The 17,377-nt window shown below is 49.5% G+C and overlaps 1 protein-coding gene across 4 annotated transcripts in view; it reads left to right on the forward strand.

The window, feature by feature from the left end:
• Positions 1-17,377, forward strand: part of GRB10 (growth factor receptor bound protein 10) — a 196,562-nt gene that overhangs the window by 12,076 nt on the left and 167,109 nt on the right. The window contains exon 1 of one of the 4 annotated variants that reach the window (XM_060157513.1): positions 7,156-7,276. The exons of the other annotated variants lie outside the window; for them this stretch is intronic. The gene's annotated coding sequence lies outside the window, so the exon portion shown is untranslated. Of the gene's footprint in view, positions 1-7,155; positions 7,277-17,377 lie in introns of those variants that run through there. 4 annotated transcript variants of the gene reach the window in all.

The raw sequence follows: 17,377 nt of genomic DNA on the forward strand, positions 1-17,377 counted from the left end.
TTAAATATGAACAGTGTCTGAAAACAGCACTTCTTAAACTTCAGGATACCCATGAATCTCCTAGGGATGCTGTTAAAATGCAGGTTCCAGTTCAGTGAGATGGGTGGGGCCTGACCACCCACATCTCTGTCCAGTTCCCAGGCCACACACCTGCTGCTGGTCAGGGCCTTGTTTCGTGTACCAAAGTCGATGCATTTCCTCTCCCTTTATCTTCAGGTTCTTTTTCTCTAGAAATTCTCTGAAAAGGACACTTTACCTTCCTTGTAAGAGCTGTTATCACTGATGCTATTACTTTAGTCTGAGAATTTTGCTGAGAATTTTTAGTGATTAGCCCTACGTTGTTATATGTGGCATTCTGTTTTGTTTTATTTGTGCCCTTTTTAAGATTAATTTTAAAAAATTTAATATAATTTATAAAGGTTACACTCCATTTACAATTACTACAAAGTATTGGCTATGTTCCCCATGTTGTACAATACATCCTTAAGCCTATCTTACACCCAGTAGGTTGTACCTCCCCCTCTCCCCACCCCTGTATTGCCCTTCTTTCCCCCACAGGTAGCCACTAGTTTGTTCTCTGTATCTGTGAGTCTTCTTCTCTTGTTATATTCACTAGTTTGTTGTATTTGTTAGATTCCACAGATAAGTGATATCAAACAGTATTTGTCTTTCTCTGTCTGACTCATTTCACTTAGCATAATACCCTCCAAGTCCATCCATGTTGCTGCAAATGCCACTGTATCCTTTTTTATGGCTGAGCAGTATTCCACTTATACGTGGCATTTGTAAATGTGCCCATACTTTATTCCATTTATAAATATGGGCACAGAGTCCTGCTTTGACATTCACTTGGGTTGCCGAGGGTTTTATTCAGTGGTTTCTCTTTTGTTTATGATGAGAGAGAACTTTGAGAAAGGTTTGCAGCCTTTTGCATGGTCTAGAAGCCCTGCCTGCTTTCATTTTAGGAATGTAGGGTTTGTGGCCCCATTGTGGCCTTACTGCTCTTGAGGCCCTGCTTAGCACCTTTACGTCTCAGCATCGGGTGAAAACCCCGGGTGACCTCAGGTTGTGGAGAGAGACAAGTTCTGTGTCCCTAGGAGACTCCCTGTCCATCTTCTGTCAGCCTGAGCTTTGCCCTCTACTGGATCCTGGGGCCAGGTGGTCTTTCCCATTAGGGGAGGTGGCCTTACGGCAGCTTTGGTCTTACTTGCATCTGTGAGCCTGTGTCCTCTGGGTCAGGCTCCACTCTGCAGTGTCACCTCTTCTTCTACCTTTTTTTTTTTTTTTAGTTTGGTTCAGAGTTAAGGGTCTATCTTTTTTTTTTTTTTTAACATGTTGGGGGGTAGGAGTTTATTAATTAATTTATTTATTTTTGGCTGCGTTTGGTCTTCATTTCTCTGCGTGGGCTTTCTCTAGCTGTGGCAAGCGGGGGCCACTCTTCATTGCGGTGCACGGGCCTCTCACTATCAAGGCCTCTCTTGGTGTGGAGCACAAGCTCCAGACGCGCAGGCTCAGTAGTTGTGGCTCACGGGCCTAGTTGCTCCGCGGCATGTGGGATCCTCCCAGACCAGGGCTCGAACCTGTGTCCCCTGCATTAGCAGGCAGATTCTTAACCGCTGCGCCACCAGGGAAGCCCTTCTTCTACCTTTTGAAGAATTCTGCCACCAACATCCTTCCTTCGATAACGAGCCCTTGGGAATTTTTGTGTTCTTCCCTCCTCGTTGGTCAACACGTGCATTGAAGGACCCCGTGGGGCTTTGGACTTCGCTCCTTTGTCGTCTTTTATCAAGCATTGTGGTGATGTTGAACAACTTAGTGTTTCTTGAAGGTTAACACGTGCCACAAGGCAGACTCTTTTCCGCAGAGGCTACACCATACTGCATTCCCATCAGCTGTGCACAAGTGTTTCAATTTCTCCCAAATCCACACTAATACTTGGTAATGTCCAATTTTTCTTTGTCTTTTTCCTTCCTTCCTTCCTCCCTCCCTTCCTCCCTTCCATCCTTCTTTCCTCCCTCCCTTCCTTCCTTATAATAGCTGTCCTAATAGGTATGAAGTGGTATCTCACTGTGGTCTAGATTTTCTTCTTCAGTTGTTGGCACTCTCCATCTATCCTGGATATTAATCCCCTATCAGATATATGACTTGTAACTATTTTGTCCCTTTCTGTGGGTTATCTTTTCACTCTCTTGTCTTATAGTACACAAAAGTTTGTCATTTTGATGAAGTTCAATTTATCTATTTTTTTTAATTAATTATTTTTGCAGTATAGTTGATTTACAATGTTGTGTTAGTTTCTGCTGTACAGCAAAGTGAATCATTTATACATATACATATATCCACTCTTTTTTAGACTCTGTTCTCAGATAGGTCATTACAGAGTATTGAGTAGAGTTCCCTGTGCTATACAGTAGCTTCTTATTAGTTATCTATTTTATATATGTGTGTGTATGTCAATCCCAACCTCCCAATTTATTCCTCCCTCCCTCCCCCCTTGGTAACTATACATTTGTTTTCTACATCTGTGACTCTATTTGTTTTGTAGATAGGTTCATTTGTACATTTTTTTAGATTCCACATATAAGCGATGACATAAGATCTTTGTCTGACTGACTTCACTCAGTATGACAATCTTTAGGTCCATCCATGTCACTGCAAATGGCATTATTTCATTCTTCTTTATGGCTGAGTAATGTTCCATTATATATATGTGCCACATCTTCTTTATCCATTCATCTGCTGATGGACATTTAGGTTGCTTCCACGTCCTGGCTATTGTAAATAGTGCTGCAGTGAATGTTGGAGTACACGTATCTTTTTGAATTATGATTTTCTCTGGATATATGCCCAGGAGTGGGATCATATGGTACCTCTGTTTTTAGTTTTTTAAGGAACCTCCATACAGTTCTCCATAGTGACTGTACCAGTTTACATTCCCACCAACAGTATAGGAGGGTTCCCTTTTCTCCACACCCTCTCCAGCATTTGTTTGTAGATTTTTTTGATGATGGCCATTCTTACCGGTGTGAGGTGATACCTCATTGTAGTTTTTTTATTTTTTAATTCATTTATTTTTTTATTATTTTTGGCTGTGTTGGGTCTTCATTGCTGCGCATGGGCTTTCTCTGGTTGCTGCGAGTGGGGGCTACTGTTCGTTGCGGTGCGTGTGCTTCTCATTGCGGTGGCTTCTCTTGTTGCGGAGCATGGGTTCTAGGTACACGGGCTTCAGTAGTTGTGGCATGCAGGCTTCAGTAGTTGTGGCCCACTGGCTCTAGAGAGCAGGTTCAGTAGTTGTGGAGCATGGGCTTAGCTGCTCCACGGCATGTGGGATCTTCCCAGACGGGGGCACGAACCCGTGTCCCCTGCATTGGCAGGCGGATTCTTAACCACTGTGCCACCAGGGAAGTCCCTCATTGTAGTTTTGATTTGCATTTCTCTAATAATTAGTGACAGTCATCTCTTCATGTGCTTTTTAGCCATCTGTATGTCGTCTTTGGAGAGATGTGTATCTAGATCTTCTGCCCATTTTTTTGACTGGGTTGTTTGTTTCTTTGATATTGAGCTGCATGAGCTGCTTGTATATTATGGAGATTAATCCCTTGTTGGTTGATTCGTTGGCAAATATTTTCTCCCGTTCTGTGGGTTGCCTTTTCATTTTGTTTATGTTTTCCTTTGCTTTGCAAAAGCTTTTGAATTTAATGAGGTCTCAGTTGTTTATTTTTATTTCCATTACTCTAGGAGGTGGATCAAAAAAGATCTTGCTGCGATTTCTGTCAGAGAGTGTTCTTCCTGTTGTGTCCTTTACTTTTGGTGTCGTATCCATGAACTCATTTCTAAATCCAGTGTCACGAAGATATTCCCCTCTGTGTTCTAAGAGTTCTAGTTTTAGCTCTTACGTTTAGGTCTTTGATCCATTTTGAGTGAGTTTTTGTTTATGGGTAATGTAAGGGTTCACTTCATTTTCTTGCATGTGGATATCCAGTTTCCCCAGAATCATTTGTTGAAAATACTGTCCTTTCCCCATTGAATGGTTTTGGCATCTTGTTGAAAATTTACCCACCATGTGTGTGAGGGTTTATTTCTGGGCTCTCTGTTCTATTCCATTAGTCTATGTTTGTTCTCATGCCAATACTACACTGTCTTGATTACTTTGTAGTAAGTTCTGAAATCAGGAAATGTGAGTTTTCCAACTTTGTTCTTCTTTTTCAAGATTGTCTTGGCTATTCAGGGTCCCTTGAGAACCCGTATAAATTTTAGGATGGCTTTTTCTATCTCTCTAAAAATGCCAGCGGGATTTTGATAGGAATTGCATTGAGTCTGTAGATTGTTTTAACATTTGATATTTGATATTAAGTTTTCCAGTCCATGATTTAGAGATGTCTCTTCTTATTTATGTCTTCTTTATATTCATATAGAAATGTTTTATAGTTTTTCAGTGCACAAGTGTTTTGCCTCTTGGTTTAAATTTACTCTTAATTATTTGATTATTCTTGATGCTATTATAAATGAAATTGTTCTCTTAATTTCCTTTTCAGATTGCTCGTTGTTGGGACATAGAAACACAACTGATTTTTGCATGTTGATTTTCTATTCTGTAACTCTGATACATTTATTAACTCTAATACTTTCTTGTGAGTATGTGTAATTTTTAAGGTTTTCGACATATAAGATTATGTCATCTGCAAACAAATAATTTTAGTTCTTTTCCATTTTGGATACCTTTTATTTCTTTTTCTTGCCTGCTCTAGCTAGAACCTCTAACACTATGTTAAATAGAAGTGTTGAATGTGGACATCCTTGTCTTGTTCCTGATCTTAGAAGAAAACTCGCACTCTTTCACCACTGAGTTATGGTGTTGGATGTGGGTTTTCATATATGAAAAGTTTCTTCTGTGGCTGAACATATCCTTGAGGAGGTTCCATGCACGCTTCGGAAAAATGTGTGTTCTCCTGTGGTTCGGGGGAGTGTTCCATGTGCATCTGTGATGTTCAGTTGGTTTGCAGTTTTTCAGGTTCTCTGTTTCTTACTGACCTTCTGTCTGCTTGTTCCCTCCATTACTGAGAGTGGAGTGTCACAATCTCCACCTAGTAGTATCCTCCATCAGTCTGTCTCTCCCTTCAGTTGTGTCAGTGTTTATTACTTCATATATTTTGAGGCTCTTTTCTCAATGCATCATGTCCTTCTTTGTCTTCTGTAATAGTTTTGACTTACAGTATGTTTTGTCTGATGTCGGTATAGTGACCCCAGGTTTCTCTCTCTCTCTTTTTTAATATTAACATGCAGTATCTTTTCCCATCTTTTTACTTTCAACCTGATTGTGTCTTTAGATCTAAAGTGAGTCTCAGCATATGGTTGGATTATGTGGGTTGTTTTTTTTTTTTTTTTCCTTCATTCTGTCAACATCTGCCTTTTGACTGGAGGGTTTAATCTATTTACATTTAAAGTAATTACTGATAAGGAAGAACATCTGCCATTTTTCTCTTTTTTGGTTTGTGCATCTCTTCTAGCTTTCTGTCCTTTATTTCTCTAGAATCCTTTCGTCTTAGAATGATCCTTATGTTTTTAAGAAAGACTGCTAAGGTGTGAACAGTCACAGAGTAAATTACATTTAGGAGAACGTTTTACAAAGCACCCAAACTTGAGTTGGTTTTTATGGGGCCCTTGCTCTCCCCCTGCCGCTGGGCTGGGGTGATGGAGAGGTGTCTGCAGAACTCCAGAACTGCTGGGACGAGATCCCGTGCTGCTGTTTGGGAAGGAACAGAACAAGAACTGGACTGGGTGGGGGTGGATTCCTTCTGCGTAGCTCTGATTTTACAGGGTTGCATGTGTTCTTCTGGACAACGCTGCAAGAGAGAGAGAGTCTTCCTTCTGCAGATGGGGAAATGGGAGCCCTTACAGTCAGATGCCTTGTTCAGGGTCAAGTGGGCGTTAGTGGGAGAGTTAGAATTGCCCTCTCAGGTCTTTGGACGCCAACTCCATCATTCTCTGTATCCCTGGATGCCACCACGGAAGGAGGAGGTGGTGTGTTTCCACCAACGAATGCATAAGGGTGTGTGTGGCAGTGTAACCTAGCAGGACCCCATGGGGCCTTCCCGGGACAGGCCTTCCCCATATCCTCTGCTTTAGCTCCTCTCTGAATTACCTAGATAATAGTATTTGATGCACATTTCCTGAGTTTTGCAGATGTGAAAACTGTCCCCACCAAATGGAAGAACTACTTGATGACCATGAGCCCGTAGCCCCAGGTCTCCTGGAGCCTAAGGACTGATAGGGTGAACTCCCATAACACCGTCCTGTAGCCTCACCATCAGCCAATCAGAATTATGCGCAGGCTGATCACATACCCTACGACCCGCCCTCTCGCTTGGCCGAAACTCTTCTCGAGGCTTTTCAGGGCGTGAGCCACCACACCTCCTTGCATGGCCCTGCAGTAAACCTTCCTCTGCTCCAGACTCCGACGTTTCAGTTGTTTGGCCTCACTGTGTGTCGGGCGCACAGACTTGCATTAACGGTGAGAGGAAGGACCTTGTCCAAGATGTGTATTCTTTGCTCTCAGCATGTGTAAACATTGAAGGAAAATGTAAGTAAATTCATTGCACTGTGCCTGACACACAGCAGGTCTTCATCCATTTCCCTTTCCCTGGGGGAATTTTTCAGGAAAGATTCTGTGTTCTTGACAGTCCTGGGACTCTTGGGTTCAGGATGGTCTAGGAGCTATTAAATCTAGAGGCAGGGGTGCGTTTTGCCCTGTATTGTGATGTAACATCATTTCACCTTTGTTTCCAGGCCAGGTGGCCACCTTGTAGCTTTGCGTGTTGCAGCAAAGGCCTTGGGTTTTGAGGCCTTATGGAGGCTGGAACCCCTCTTGCCCCACTACGCTCACAGTTCTGTCCTTTCTTTATTTCTCACAACACTGGCGATCGTTGGGGGTGATTGCCAGGGTGAAGGAGGCCTCCTGCATGGATCGCCATCCCCCGAGGCAATCTCACTTAGGCTCCGGTATGTTACTGCCGGCTTTCAGGGCACACAGATGCCATTTGAGTTCACTGGACTTCTTTTTTTTTTTTTTTTTTTTTTGCGGCACAGGCGCCGGATGCGCAGGCTCAGCGGCCACAACTCACGGGCCCAGCCGCTCCGCGGCATGTGGGATCTTCCCAGACCGGGGCACAAACCCGTGTCCTCTGCATCGGCAGGTGGACTCTCAACCACCGCGCCACCAGGGAAGTCCTCACTGGACTTCTTAAAGCCTGGCAGGGTCACGTGGGGCCTTCCCGAGGTGAGGACGTGCACGCAGGCACTGGTCCTCTTGGGTCTGTGCAGGGTAGGACTCCTGAGGCTGGAGATAACAGGTATTACAGAGGCTCTTGCCCTATTTAGAAGAGTCAATCTCATGTCCTCAGGTCAGCAATAGATCCTCTTTCCCCTTCTTAAGCGGGGTGCAGCCCCGGGATGGGTAATCCTCCCGCGGGAGCCCGGAGCGGGGAGACACCGTGGTCCCAGGGCCGTGGGCTCCCTGGTCGGGGGAAGGAAGCGCCCCCTGGATCAGCGCTGTTGGGGGCAGGGGTGTATTGTTGCTGTTGGCTTCGGAGCTGCCCTGCACTCTGGGTCTGCACTCGGCTCCCCGGGGGAGGGGAGGGCCTGCCCGGCCTGCGGCTGTTCTAGAACTCTGCTTGAAAACTGGAAATACTGGACGTGTGACATTTCCCTCTGCTGCAGCCCATTTGGTGGCTTATTTGGGGGGGGGGGGGGAGCGGCGAGGGGGGAGGGAAGAAGGTGCTGAGTGACTCAGAGCCTTGCATCTTGCCAGAATCAGCAAGGGACCAGCCACAGTCAGAGGGGACGAGCCGGGTCCCCCTGTGCACCTGGAGGAGAGTGCCCTCCACGTGGGCTCTGGCTGGCGACTCTTTACAGGGCCACGTCTGGGGTTCAGTCTCATTTTAAAGAAAATGCGAAGGGAGGAAGAAGTCTCTGTGGGTCTTGTCCCAGGAGAGACAGGAGAGCTGGGGGCCTCAGCTTTGGGGCTGGGGCTGTCCGCCTGTGGGCAGGGCCTGGCCTGGGTGCCGTGGCTGCTTTCAGGAACGCCTGACGCTCTTACAGGTGGCAGAAGACCTTGAAGAGCTTCTGTTCACGTGGCCCTCTGTATTGCTATTTATCATTTTAGAAATGAAGATAGAAATTTAAAAAATACTGTTCTGTAAAAAGAATAATAAACTCACTATATGTAAACCTAAGCAACATCTTTTAAGAAAAAATAACTATATTTTTCGAAACAACAGAAGTTTAATGAGACTGACAGCATTTTACATTTTGTAAATCCCTTTCCCGTCTGGCAGGGGGTCCTGGGCTCAGCTCTGCCCCAGTCACGTGTCATGTGGCCTCCAGGAAGCTCTGGGATGCAGTCGGGAGGGACCAAGAGGGAAGGGACGGGTCACATCGTGGTGTCTTGCAGGAGGTTTTGGAACAGGGGCTCAAGAGGCTGGGGTCCCCGCCCGCTGGGGAAGCTGGAGGAGTGCCCGGCAGGGGCACCAGCAGTCCCTTTGATTGGTTGCTTGTTTCTGTTGTATCACCTGTAGCTCAGAGAGGCCTGAAGCCTCCAGGTCCAGAGTTATGGAGGCCACATAAAGGGGAGCCTGGGTCTTCAGTCTCCTGGCATTCTCAGGCTCTTTGGGGGGTTAAATTAAGTATGGAAGCCAAGTGGAAATGATGGTGCCAGGAGCCACGTGTCAGCTGAGGTGACCTGCGCTGCTCAGATGGGTCTGGGGAGTGGGTGCGGGTGTCAGCCTCCACGGGTGGCAGGAAGCTGTGCGTGACGGTTCAGGCTGCGAAGTGAGGGCGGTTCCGATGTCAGGTCCAGCTGCGTTTGCTGAGCGCGTCCTGCCCGCGTGTCACCCGGTGTGGGCTGCCCTGTCCTAGGTCATGGTTACAGGCGGGGAGTCTAAAGAGTGTCAGGTGCCTCCAGGAGCACCTTGGAGCCAAGGAAATTTCACCAGCGGAGACCAGGACGGCAGAGGGAGGTGGCGTTTTTTATCGGATGCGGAAAGCGCGAGCTGTGATGAAGCATAGGGACCGGCATTCTCTTCCTTCTGCCCTCTTCCTGCTGGGGCATCGGAAGGCCCGGGATGCCCGCAGCCTGGGGGGCACGAAGGGCCCCAGTGTGCTGCTTGGAGACCTCAGAACCCGCGGGGTGAGGGTGGGAGCCGCAGGCCAGGGCCTGAGCGCCTGCAGGGTGGGGGGCCGGGCAGTCTTGGCCACGGGGCCTGTTTTTCCTCTGTTGGGTTGAGCTGTTTTTACTTACAACACTTCTGACACCAAATGTCAGGTTTTGTCCTCCCGACATCCGTTCTCCGACTGTCCGGGCACCAGTTGGGCGTCCTACAACTCGGCTCAGCTCTGACACCGTCTGCCTGGAGGGAGAATCGGATTTCATAGGTTAAAGGGCTTGAAACTACCCCGAGGGATTGTAAGGGACACAGCTCGGGAACAGACAAACGGGAGCAATGCATGAGGTGAGGTATAGGGGTGGGGTGCACCCCTCCCAGCCCCCCAGAGTGTTCACCAGCTGGGAATCTCCCTGAACCCTGTCCTTGAGGGGTTTTTGTGGAGGTTCCAGTCGGCAGGTACGATTGATTAACTCATTGGCCGTTGAATTAATTGAATTCATTGAGACTGAGATGAACTCAGTCTCCAGCCCCTCTCCCCACTGGAGGCCATAGGATAAGCCTGCAAGTTCCAACCCTCTAACTATGCCTCCGCCTCTTGGTGACCAGCCCCAATCCGATCCTGCAGCTGTTTAGGGGCCCCCAGCTGCCTGTCACCTCATCAGCGTACAAAAGACACCACTCTGGAGATCTCCGGAGTTTTAGGGGCTGTGCCCCAGGAACTGGGATGCGACCAGATACTCATTTATTCCTTTAGCATCCAGGTAACGTGTGAGAGCCTCAGAGCACATCCTTGGGGTGTCGACACCCAGTGAGCTTGGGAAGCGTGAAGGGCAAGGGCCGGGAGGAACATGGGATCTATATTTGCACAGAAGCCTGTTCCAGTCGCTAACGCAAGTGGTTTTGGTCACAATGGAAGATTCCTTCTTGAGTCTTGATACTGTCTTTCCTCCCGTGAAGCCCCCTGTGTGGACTGATGGCTGACCTTTTCTGAGCATTGGGCATCACAGCCATGGCAGACAATAGAATTCTAAGAAGATTTAGTAATCTTTATAGGAGACCATTTGAAGTTAGTCTGTTGTGACTATTTTCATAGTTCACATTGCCGGGAGAAGGAGAAGGAGATGCAAAGTGTGAATTTTGATGCCGGAACTGAAGTCTGAATTAGCTTTTCAGTGGGAGAGGCAGCCTCGCCCCTCAGACTCTGTCCGCATGAGGAACAGTAAATATTCTGAGGTGCACTCAGCTGATGCAGAGGCGGGCTTCAGAGCGAAGTGCTTGGGACGCCAGGCCCCCAGTCGCCGTCTCACTGGTGAATAAGCTCCCCCTTTTCCCTTTCCTTTGCCTCTGTTCCGAGGGACAAACTTTCCCAGACGGGAGGGGGGACCTGATCTTCGGTCAGTGATGTGTGAGTGGCTAGAATTCCTGAAGAAGTCAGTGCTTGTTTAGGGCTGGTCCCCGTGGGGATTACCAACCGCTGAGGGTCCCCTGCTGGATACCTGAGAACAAGTTCATTTCGAAGGTGTTTCGGCCCGTGAGTGCTGTTTCTGCAGAACTGATAAAGGCAACGATCGGGCACGCGTGCCGCAAGCCGTTTCTCTTCCCACATTATTGTTCCAGGGTCTTGACAGTGATTTGGCCCCACGCCTGTATCTTGCATGGATCGCCCTAAAAACAAGGTTAGGGACCATGTTCTGATGGTTCTGTAACTCTAAGTGCTAAGGTTGAGGACGTAGTGCGCACTCCATGCCTGTTGGGGGACTTGGATTCAGGAGAATTCAGGAGAAAAGTCACGAATTTCAGGGCCCAGGTGAGCATGTGAAAAGGTGGTTAAGGAAGGGGGCACCAAGCATTCGGCGGTCGGCTGTGAACTCCCGGGTTGATGAAAGACTCGGGGTGGTGCACCGTCTTCAGCGACAGAACTGGCATGGAAAGAACACGCTCTTCCTTCAGGGGAATCGATTCTAAACTGAGGTTTATTTGGGGGTCGAGGGAGCAGAGTGAGTCTTCATCCTTTCTACACAAATGACTGCAGCCTAGCCCCCCACATTGGCTTTTCGTACTACAGGCCGTTCGTACTGTTGCAGGTCGTCTCCTTCACTTACGTGAAGGAGAAGGGCCCCAGCTTCACCCCGTGCCTGCGTTGTCCTAGCACAGCCATTCCTGGGTCGCTGGGAACAAGTACCGGGCCAGGAGAGGATGCAGGCTGGGCGTGTGGCCACTGTGTCTGCAGTTTGGAGAACCCAGCACTTTTTTACCCAAGTAAACCCTCACTCCGCAGGTGCGTGTCTGGGGCCCTCCTCACACAGAGCGGGAGCCTGAGGTTCAGAATGCCCCAGGGATTCTGCTGCTCATGGGGCCGTCTCCCCAGTCCCAGGCACACGGAACCGGGTCACTGGTACATGACAAGGGCACAGTGGGTGGATGGGCAAGGATGGAAAGGTGCAGTGAGGGCCAGGAGGGTCTGCTCTGCCCGGTACCCCCGTTGGTCAAGGCTCCAGCCCCACCGCAGGCTACATTGTGAACAGGTTGATGACTTGAGCTGATGACCGGGCCGGAGCAGGGTGGTCAGGCCCCATTGGGGTGAGCTCACTGGTAGGTAGGATCTGGGAGATGACTTTGATAGAACCGTGCATGAGCTGTTCCTGGGGGCCTGAGCCATACCTGTGGCGTGGCCGAGGGCTGCGGGGTCAGCGGGAGGGGCTGCTCGTGGTGGCTGCCACGCCATGACATCCATGGGACCGGTGGACGTGGACCCAGGAGACCAGAGGCCGGCTCACGTGCCCGACCAGAACATTCTGCTTGCCGGGGAGTGGCCCGAGTGAGGGGCCCCATGGGAGAGGAGAGCCTGTCGCCCGTGGGTGGTGCCTGGGGTAGCCTGGGCCAGGGTGTGGGGTTGGGGAGCAGCAGATGAGCCTTCCTGTCCCTCCTGAGCAGCTGTGCTGGGGGACGTGGGCAGGATGTGTCCCCTGCCTAATCTGGGGGCGCTGCTGTCGCACAACTGGGGCTTAGACAACACACACTCCCCTCCCACAGCGTTGGAGGCTGGACGGCCTAGATCAAGGCACCGGCAGATTCAGTGTCTGGCGAGGGCCTCTTTCTGGTTTGCGGACACCGTCTCCTCCCGTGGTGGACGTACAGTACACGCTGGCTCTCTGGTCTCTTCTTTGCTTCCTTCCAGTTTTACTGAGATGTAATTGACATGCGGCACCCTAGACGCGTAAGGTGTAGGGCGTAGTGATCTGGCCGACGGCCATCGTGAAATGACCACAGTATGTTTAGTGAACATCCGATCGTCTCATACAGAGACAAAGTAAAAGGGAAGAAAAAGTACTTTTCCCTTATCATGAGAACTCTTAGGGTTTACTCTGTCAACTTTGTACATAACGTGAGCAATGCTGATTACGTTAACCATGTTGTACGTTACATCTGGGCTCTTCCTCCAAGGGCCCTAATCCCATTATGGAGACCCCACCCTCATGACCTCATCTCACCCAGTGAACTCCCAAAGGCCCCACCTCCTAACACCATCACATTGGAGGTTCGGGGTTCAGCATGTGGATTTGGGGGCACACAGCGATGCAACCAATGACAGCCTTTCTGGGGTCCCATTCCTGCCTGTACCATCCCTTCAGGATTCAGGTGTCCTTGTGGCTGGAGCATGGGGAGCTGGCTGGGCTGCGCTGCTTTCTGGCCACTGGGAGGGCTGACTGGCCAGCGGGAAGCTGCTGACGGGGCTGAGCACAGACGGAGGAGGACTCATCACACAGAGACACTGAGAAGTCATTAAGGATCCATGCTGTTAGATTTTCTAAAAGTAATAGCAGTAGATGAAATTGTTAAACATGGTAGTTTCGAATATGCCTACAACTGGGTCAGTGTTCAGCCCCACCAGATCCACCCACCACGCGTGATAGTGCATTTCAGAGCCGCTGGTCATCGTATTCCGAGCCTTAATGCTTTGGGTAAATCCTAGGTGTCTGATCCTTCCTCAGATCTCGACTTCTGAGCTGAGGGACCAGCCTGTAATACCTTATCCTGGAAACCTAGAACCCACAGTCATGACTTAACTGCATGTGCTGAACGATCCAGAGGAAGGAAAGATGTTTCTCTTTGAAGTAGAAAGTCTCAAGCTGGGGGCTGGACTTCGGGGTGCACCCTGTGACTTGTTGGCGAATGTTGATAACGGGCTGTTGGCAGAGTGGCGATAGAGCTTTGGAACCAGATTGACTCTGTTTGACTCTGTTTCCTGTCAATTTATTCAGTGAGGAGGGGAGAAATCCTAACCAGCTGTTGCCGAGCCTTCTTCATGTGAAACCATTGCTTGCCTGAACGATAAGTCCTGTGCTTTCTCCACGCGCTATAGCGTGTTCACTTAGTTTCCTGTTATCCTGTTTTTTCTTTAACCTCTCGAGGGAAGAAAGAAAGTGCAAAAGAAAGATAAAGAAAAGAAAATAGAGGCAAATACTTTGCATTTCTAGAAACAGCATGTCCAAAGGACCCGTGGAAGCACTTAATGGCCTCATTGTTGGAGGGAGAGGGCAGGAATCCTCTGGAATTCCTAGAATGGGCGGGAGAAGCTGCTGCTGGAGCAGAGGGAGGGAGACCGCTAGGAGAGCCAGGGTGTGGGGCAGGGAGCGAGGAGAAGCAGGCAGGACCACTGGTCTGAACCTTGACTACAGTTCTTCCTAGAAAGATAAATGTTAATTCTGCATAAGGAATTCGCATTCCTCATTGTGAAAACTCCAACCCAGAAGTCTGCGGAGGGAGTAGAGTTTCTCGCTCTCTGTTCATCCTGGTGGCCTCCCGCCGGTCAGAGTTGTTCTGGGTCTTTTTCTGTCAAATTCCTGGACAGGCCCATGCACGTTACTTTCCTCCTTTTGACATGAGCATTGCCTTAGCTCTTAGCCCTTTCCCTCATCCATCTGCTAGTCACCCTTTGTCAAGTGCTGCCTCTGCCTTGTGAGGAGCACTTGTGGGAGTTGCATCGTTCAGTCCTCGAGTGAGCTTGGGACTGTTTCATTCTCATCACAGGGTTGAGAAGTTGAGGCCTTGGAGGAGGCAGGCTGCTCCCCGGGGCTGAGCCAGGCCCTCGCTTTGTGGGGTTCGCCTACCAGCCCAGAGAATCCCTGCCCTGGAAGACTGTCACCAGGCTCCCACTGGGATGTGTTTTCATGTGCTCAACAAAGCTTTGAACCCTTGGCCTTTGCTGAGAGCTGAGGACGTTACAGTGTCCAGGACAGATGTGGTCCCCGGCTGCAGAGTGGCTCCGTGGTGGGGACACAGACACAGTGTCAGTAGCTGGAAAGCGGCCCCAGCACCCCCGATGTGTTTGCAGGACCAGCAGGGTCCCAGGGCCGGGACAGGGTGGAGAGGAGGTGGGGAGGGTGTTACCAAACTGAACACAGGCCCGCTCGCCTGAGTGCTGCAAAACCCATCAACAGACAGTGGGTTGTGGTGAAGCAAAGGACAGCGTTTATATTGCAGGCGCCACGTAAGGAGAATGGGCAGCTCGCAGTCAAAAGACCCCCAACTCCCGGATGGCTTTCAGGGAAGGGGTTTTCAAGGGCAACATTTGGGGTGAGGGTTGCAGCTTCTGATTCATTGGTGGTGAGGTGACAGGAATCTTCAGCACCAACCTTCTGGTTCCAACCAGTCTGGGGTCTACGCTTTTGCTCAGCATGTAGTCACCGTCCTCCACCTGGGGTGTGAGGGAGGGTCTTAGTTTCTGCAGAGCAACTCAAAGATATACGTCAGATTGTTACGTTTGTTTATCCCTTGAGAAGGAGCTAGGACTCTGTTTTATTGATAAACTATTGTCATTACTTTTCTCGCTGGACTGCTTTTCCTTTGTTTCTGTATCTCCTCCCTTCCCTAATTAGTAACCGCTTGAGTCTGCTCTTTGGAACTCAGGGAGAACCCTAGGAGACTAAAGCCTTTTTCTACAAACAAGGAACGGGGACATAGAGGGGCTTTTGTACCCGGGAGGTCCCCGAAGGGTCCTGCTCGGTTTCAGTCCCCCCTTTTCTTTGTTAACTCTTCAATCTTGAGGGGAACAGGTGCACAACTAGAAAGGGAATAACGTTTTGGATAGAGAGGTTAATCAAAAACTTGGCAGGGGAATTTGGTTTTATTGGGACTCAGTTTCAAGGGGAGGAGGAAGAAAGGTGGGGTCACCCCTGAGAGAGGACACAGAACCTGCAAGGGCCACAAGGAGGGAAGCGGCAGGACTTGGGGGAGGCCGGTGGCAGGGTGGATCTTGGGTCAGCACTCCCTGGGAGCCTGAAGGGGACGCAGGGCCCCCGGGTCTGGGCTGGTGGCTGTTGGTGGGTGGTGGGGTGTGTCTGAAGCCCACTGCTGGCTTGAGAGGGGGTGAAGATGCAGCGGGTGTTGGGAGCTGGGTCCAGGTGAGATGGGAGTGGTGGCCTGGCGTAGGAAGGCAGTGGGTGGATTTCAGGTGCTTCTGACAAAATTAAGTGGCCTGGTGGGCTGCACGGGCGGGAGGTGCGAGAGGCAGGAAGGCCGGAGGCACCCCGGGTTCCGCATGCGTGCCTGGTGGGAGCCGATGCTGGGAGCTGCAGCGGGTGGTATCGAGCAGGTGTGTCTGGGTTGTTTCCAGCTCTCCCATCGCACACGTGCGGGTGAGGATCAGTTATGAGAAGTGGGATTCCCGCTCCTAAGACTGAAGTTTAGGGGATGCTGCCCAGTTGTCCCCCCAGAGCCTGTTCAGGGAACCCCACCTACGACTCAGGAGAGCCTCCCTGCTCCCAGGCCATCCCCAGCTCTCGGGGCTCATCCCAGTTTTTAAATTTTTCAGCAGTCAGAGGCATCAAAATTTGTGGCTCATTTGTTGCTATTATACTTTGTTTCCATGGTTACTTGTGAAGCTGAGTGTGTTTCACGTGTGTATTGGCGAATTGTTTGTTTCTGTCCTCTCCCTGCTCTTATGTTGGGCTGCTCATCCTGTGTTATTTTAATAAACGAGAGATTTACTGAGTGCCGGTTGCTGCCTGCGTTGATGGTAGTTTCTCCTGAGGCTTTGTGCGCGTCTTTGGAATTTGCACAGAGGGTCTTCTGCTGTAAAGGAGTTGACTTCTCCTTCCTGGCCTCCCGGTGAAGAGTCTGGCTTAAAAGCTCTTCCTCGGGCTTCCCTGGTGGCGCAGTGGTTGAGAGTCCGCCTGCCGATGCAGGGGACACGGGTTCGTGCCCCGGTCCGGGAAGATCCCACATAGCCACGGAGCGGCTGGGCCCGTGAGCCATGGCCGCTGAGCCTGCGCGTCTGGAGCCTGTGCTCCGCAACGGGAGAGGCCACAACAGTGAGAGGCCCGCGTACCGCAAAAAAAAAAAAAAAAAGCTCTTCCTCACCCAGATTTTGTAGCATTATTCTTCCAGATTTCCTCTTAGGCGGTTTTATCCTGCTTGCCATTGATCCATCAGGACTGGCGGCAGGTGAGGACTCCGCTGGGGCTTGTTGGGCGTGAATGATGCTAGATCTCAATCTTGTGTCGTCATGTGCCTCATCCAGACTCCTTCCTGGGCTCTGGACCTGTGTCTGCTGCTGCCTGTGGGTCAGTGGGCGGGGCCCCCGGCCAACTGGGGTGTTCATTAGGTTGGGGAGGCGGTCCTGCTGTGCTGTTCTGTCCTCCTGCAGGTGTCTCTCAGGTTCCTCACTCAACCTTTTGCTTTTTTCCAAGGGTCTGGTATGTATTTTTTCTTTCCTTTTTTTTTTTAATTTTTATTTTATATTGGAGTCTAGTTGATGTTGTGTTAGTTGTGTTAGTTTCAGGTGTACAGCAAAGTGACTCAGTTATACATATGCATGTACCTATTCTTTTTTCAGTTGTTCTCCCATTTAGGTTGTTACAGAGTATTGAGCAGAGTTCCTGTGCTCTACAGTAGGGCTTTGTTGGTTATCCATTTTAAATACAGCAGTGTGCACACGTCAGTCCTAAACTCCCAGTATATCCCCCCATCCTTCCCCCACCCCCGACCCCATAACCATGAGTTCGTTCTCTGTTTCTGTTTTGTAAGTTCATTTGTATCATTTTTCTTAAGATTCTGCATGTAAGTGATATCATATGATATTTGTCTTTCTCTGTCTGACTTACTTCACTTAGTAGGTTAATCTCTGGGTCCATCCATGTGGCTGCAAATGGCATTATTTCATTATTTTTTATGCCTAATATTCCACTGTGTATATATGTATACTACATCTTCTT

Source organism: Lagenorhynchus albirostris, chromosome 8 (genome assembly GCF_949774975.1).
Source record: "Lagenorhynchus albirostris chromosome 8, mLagAlb1.1, whole genome shotgun sequence".
Lineage (NCBI taxonomy): Eukaryota > Metazoa > Chordata > Mammalia > Artiodactyla > Delphinidae > Lagenorhynchus > Lagenorhynchus albirostris.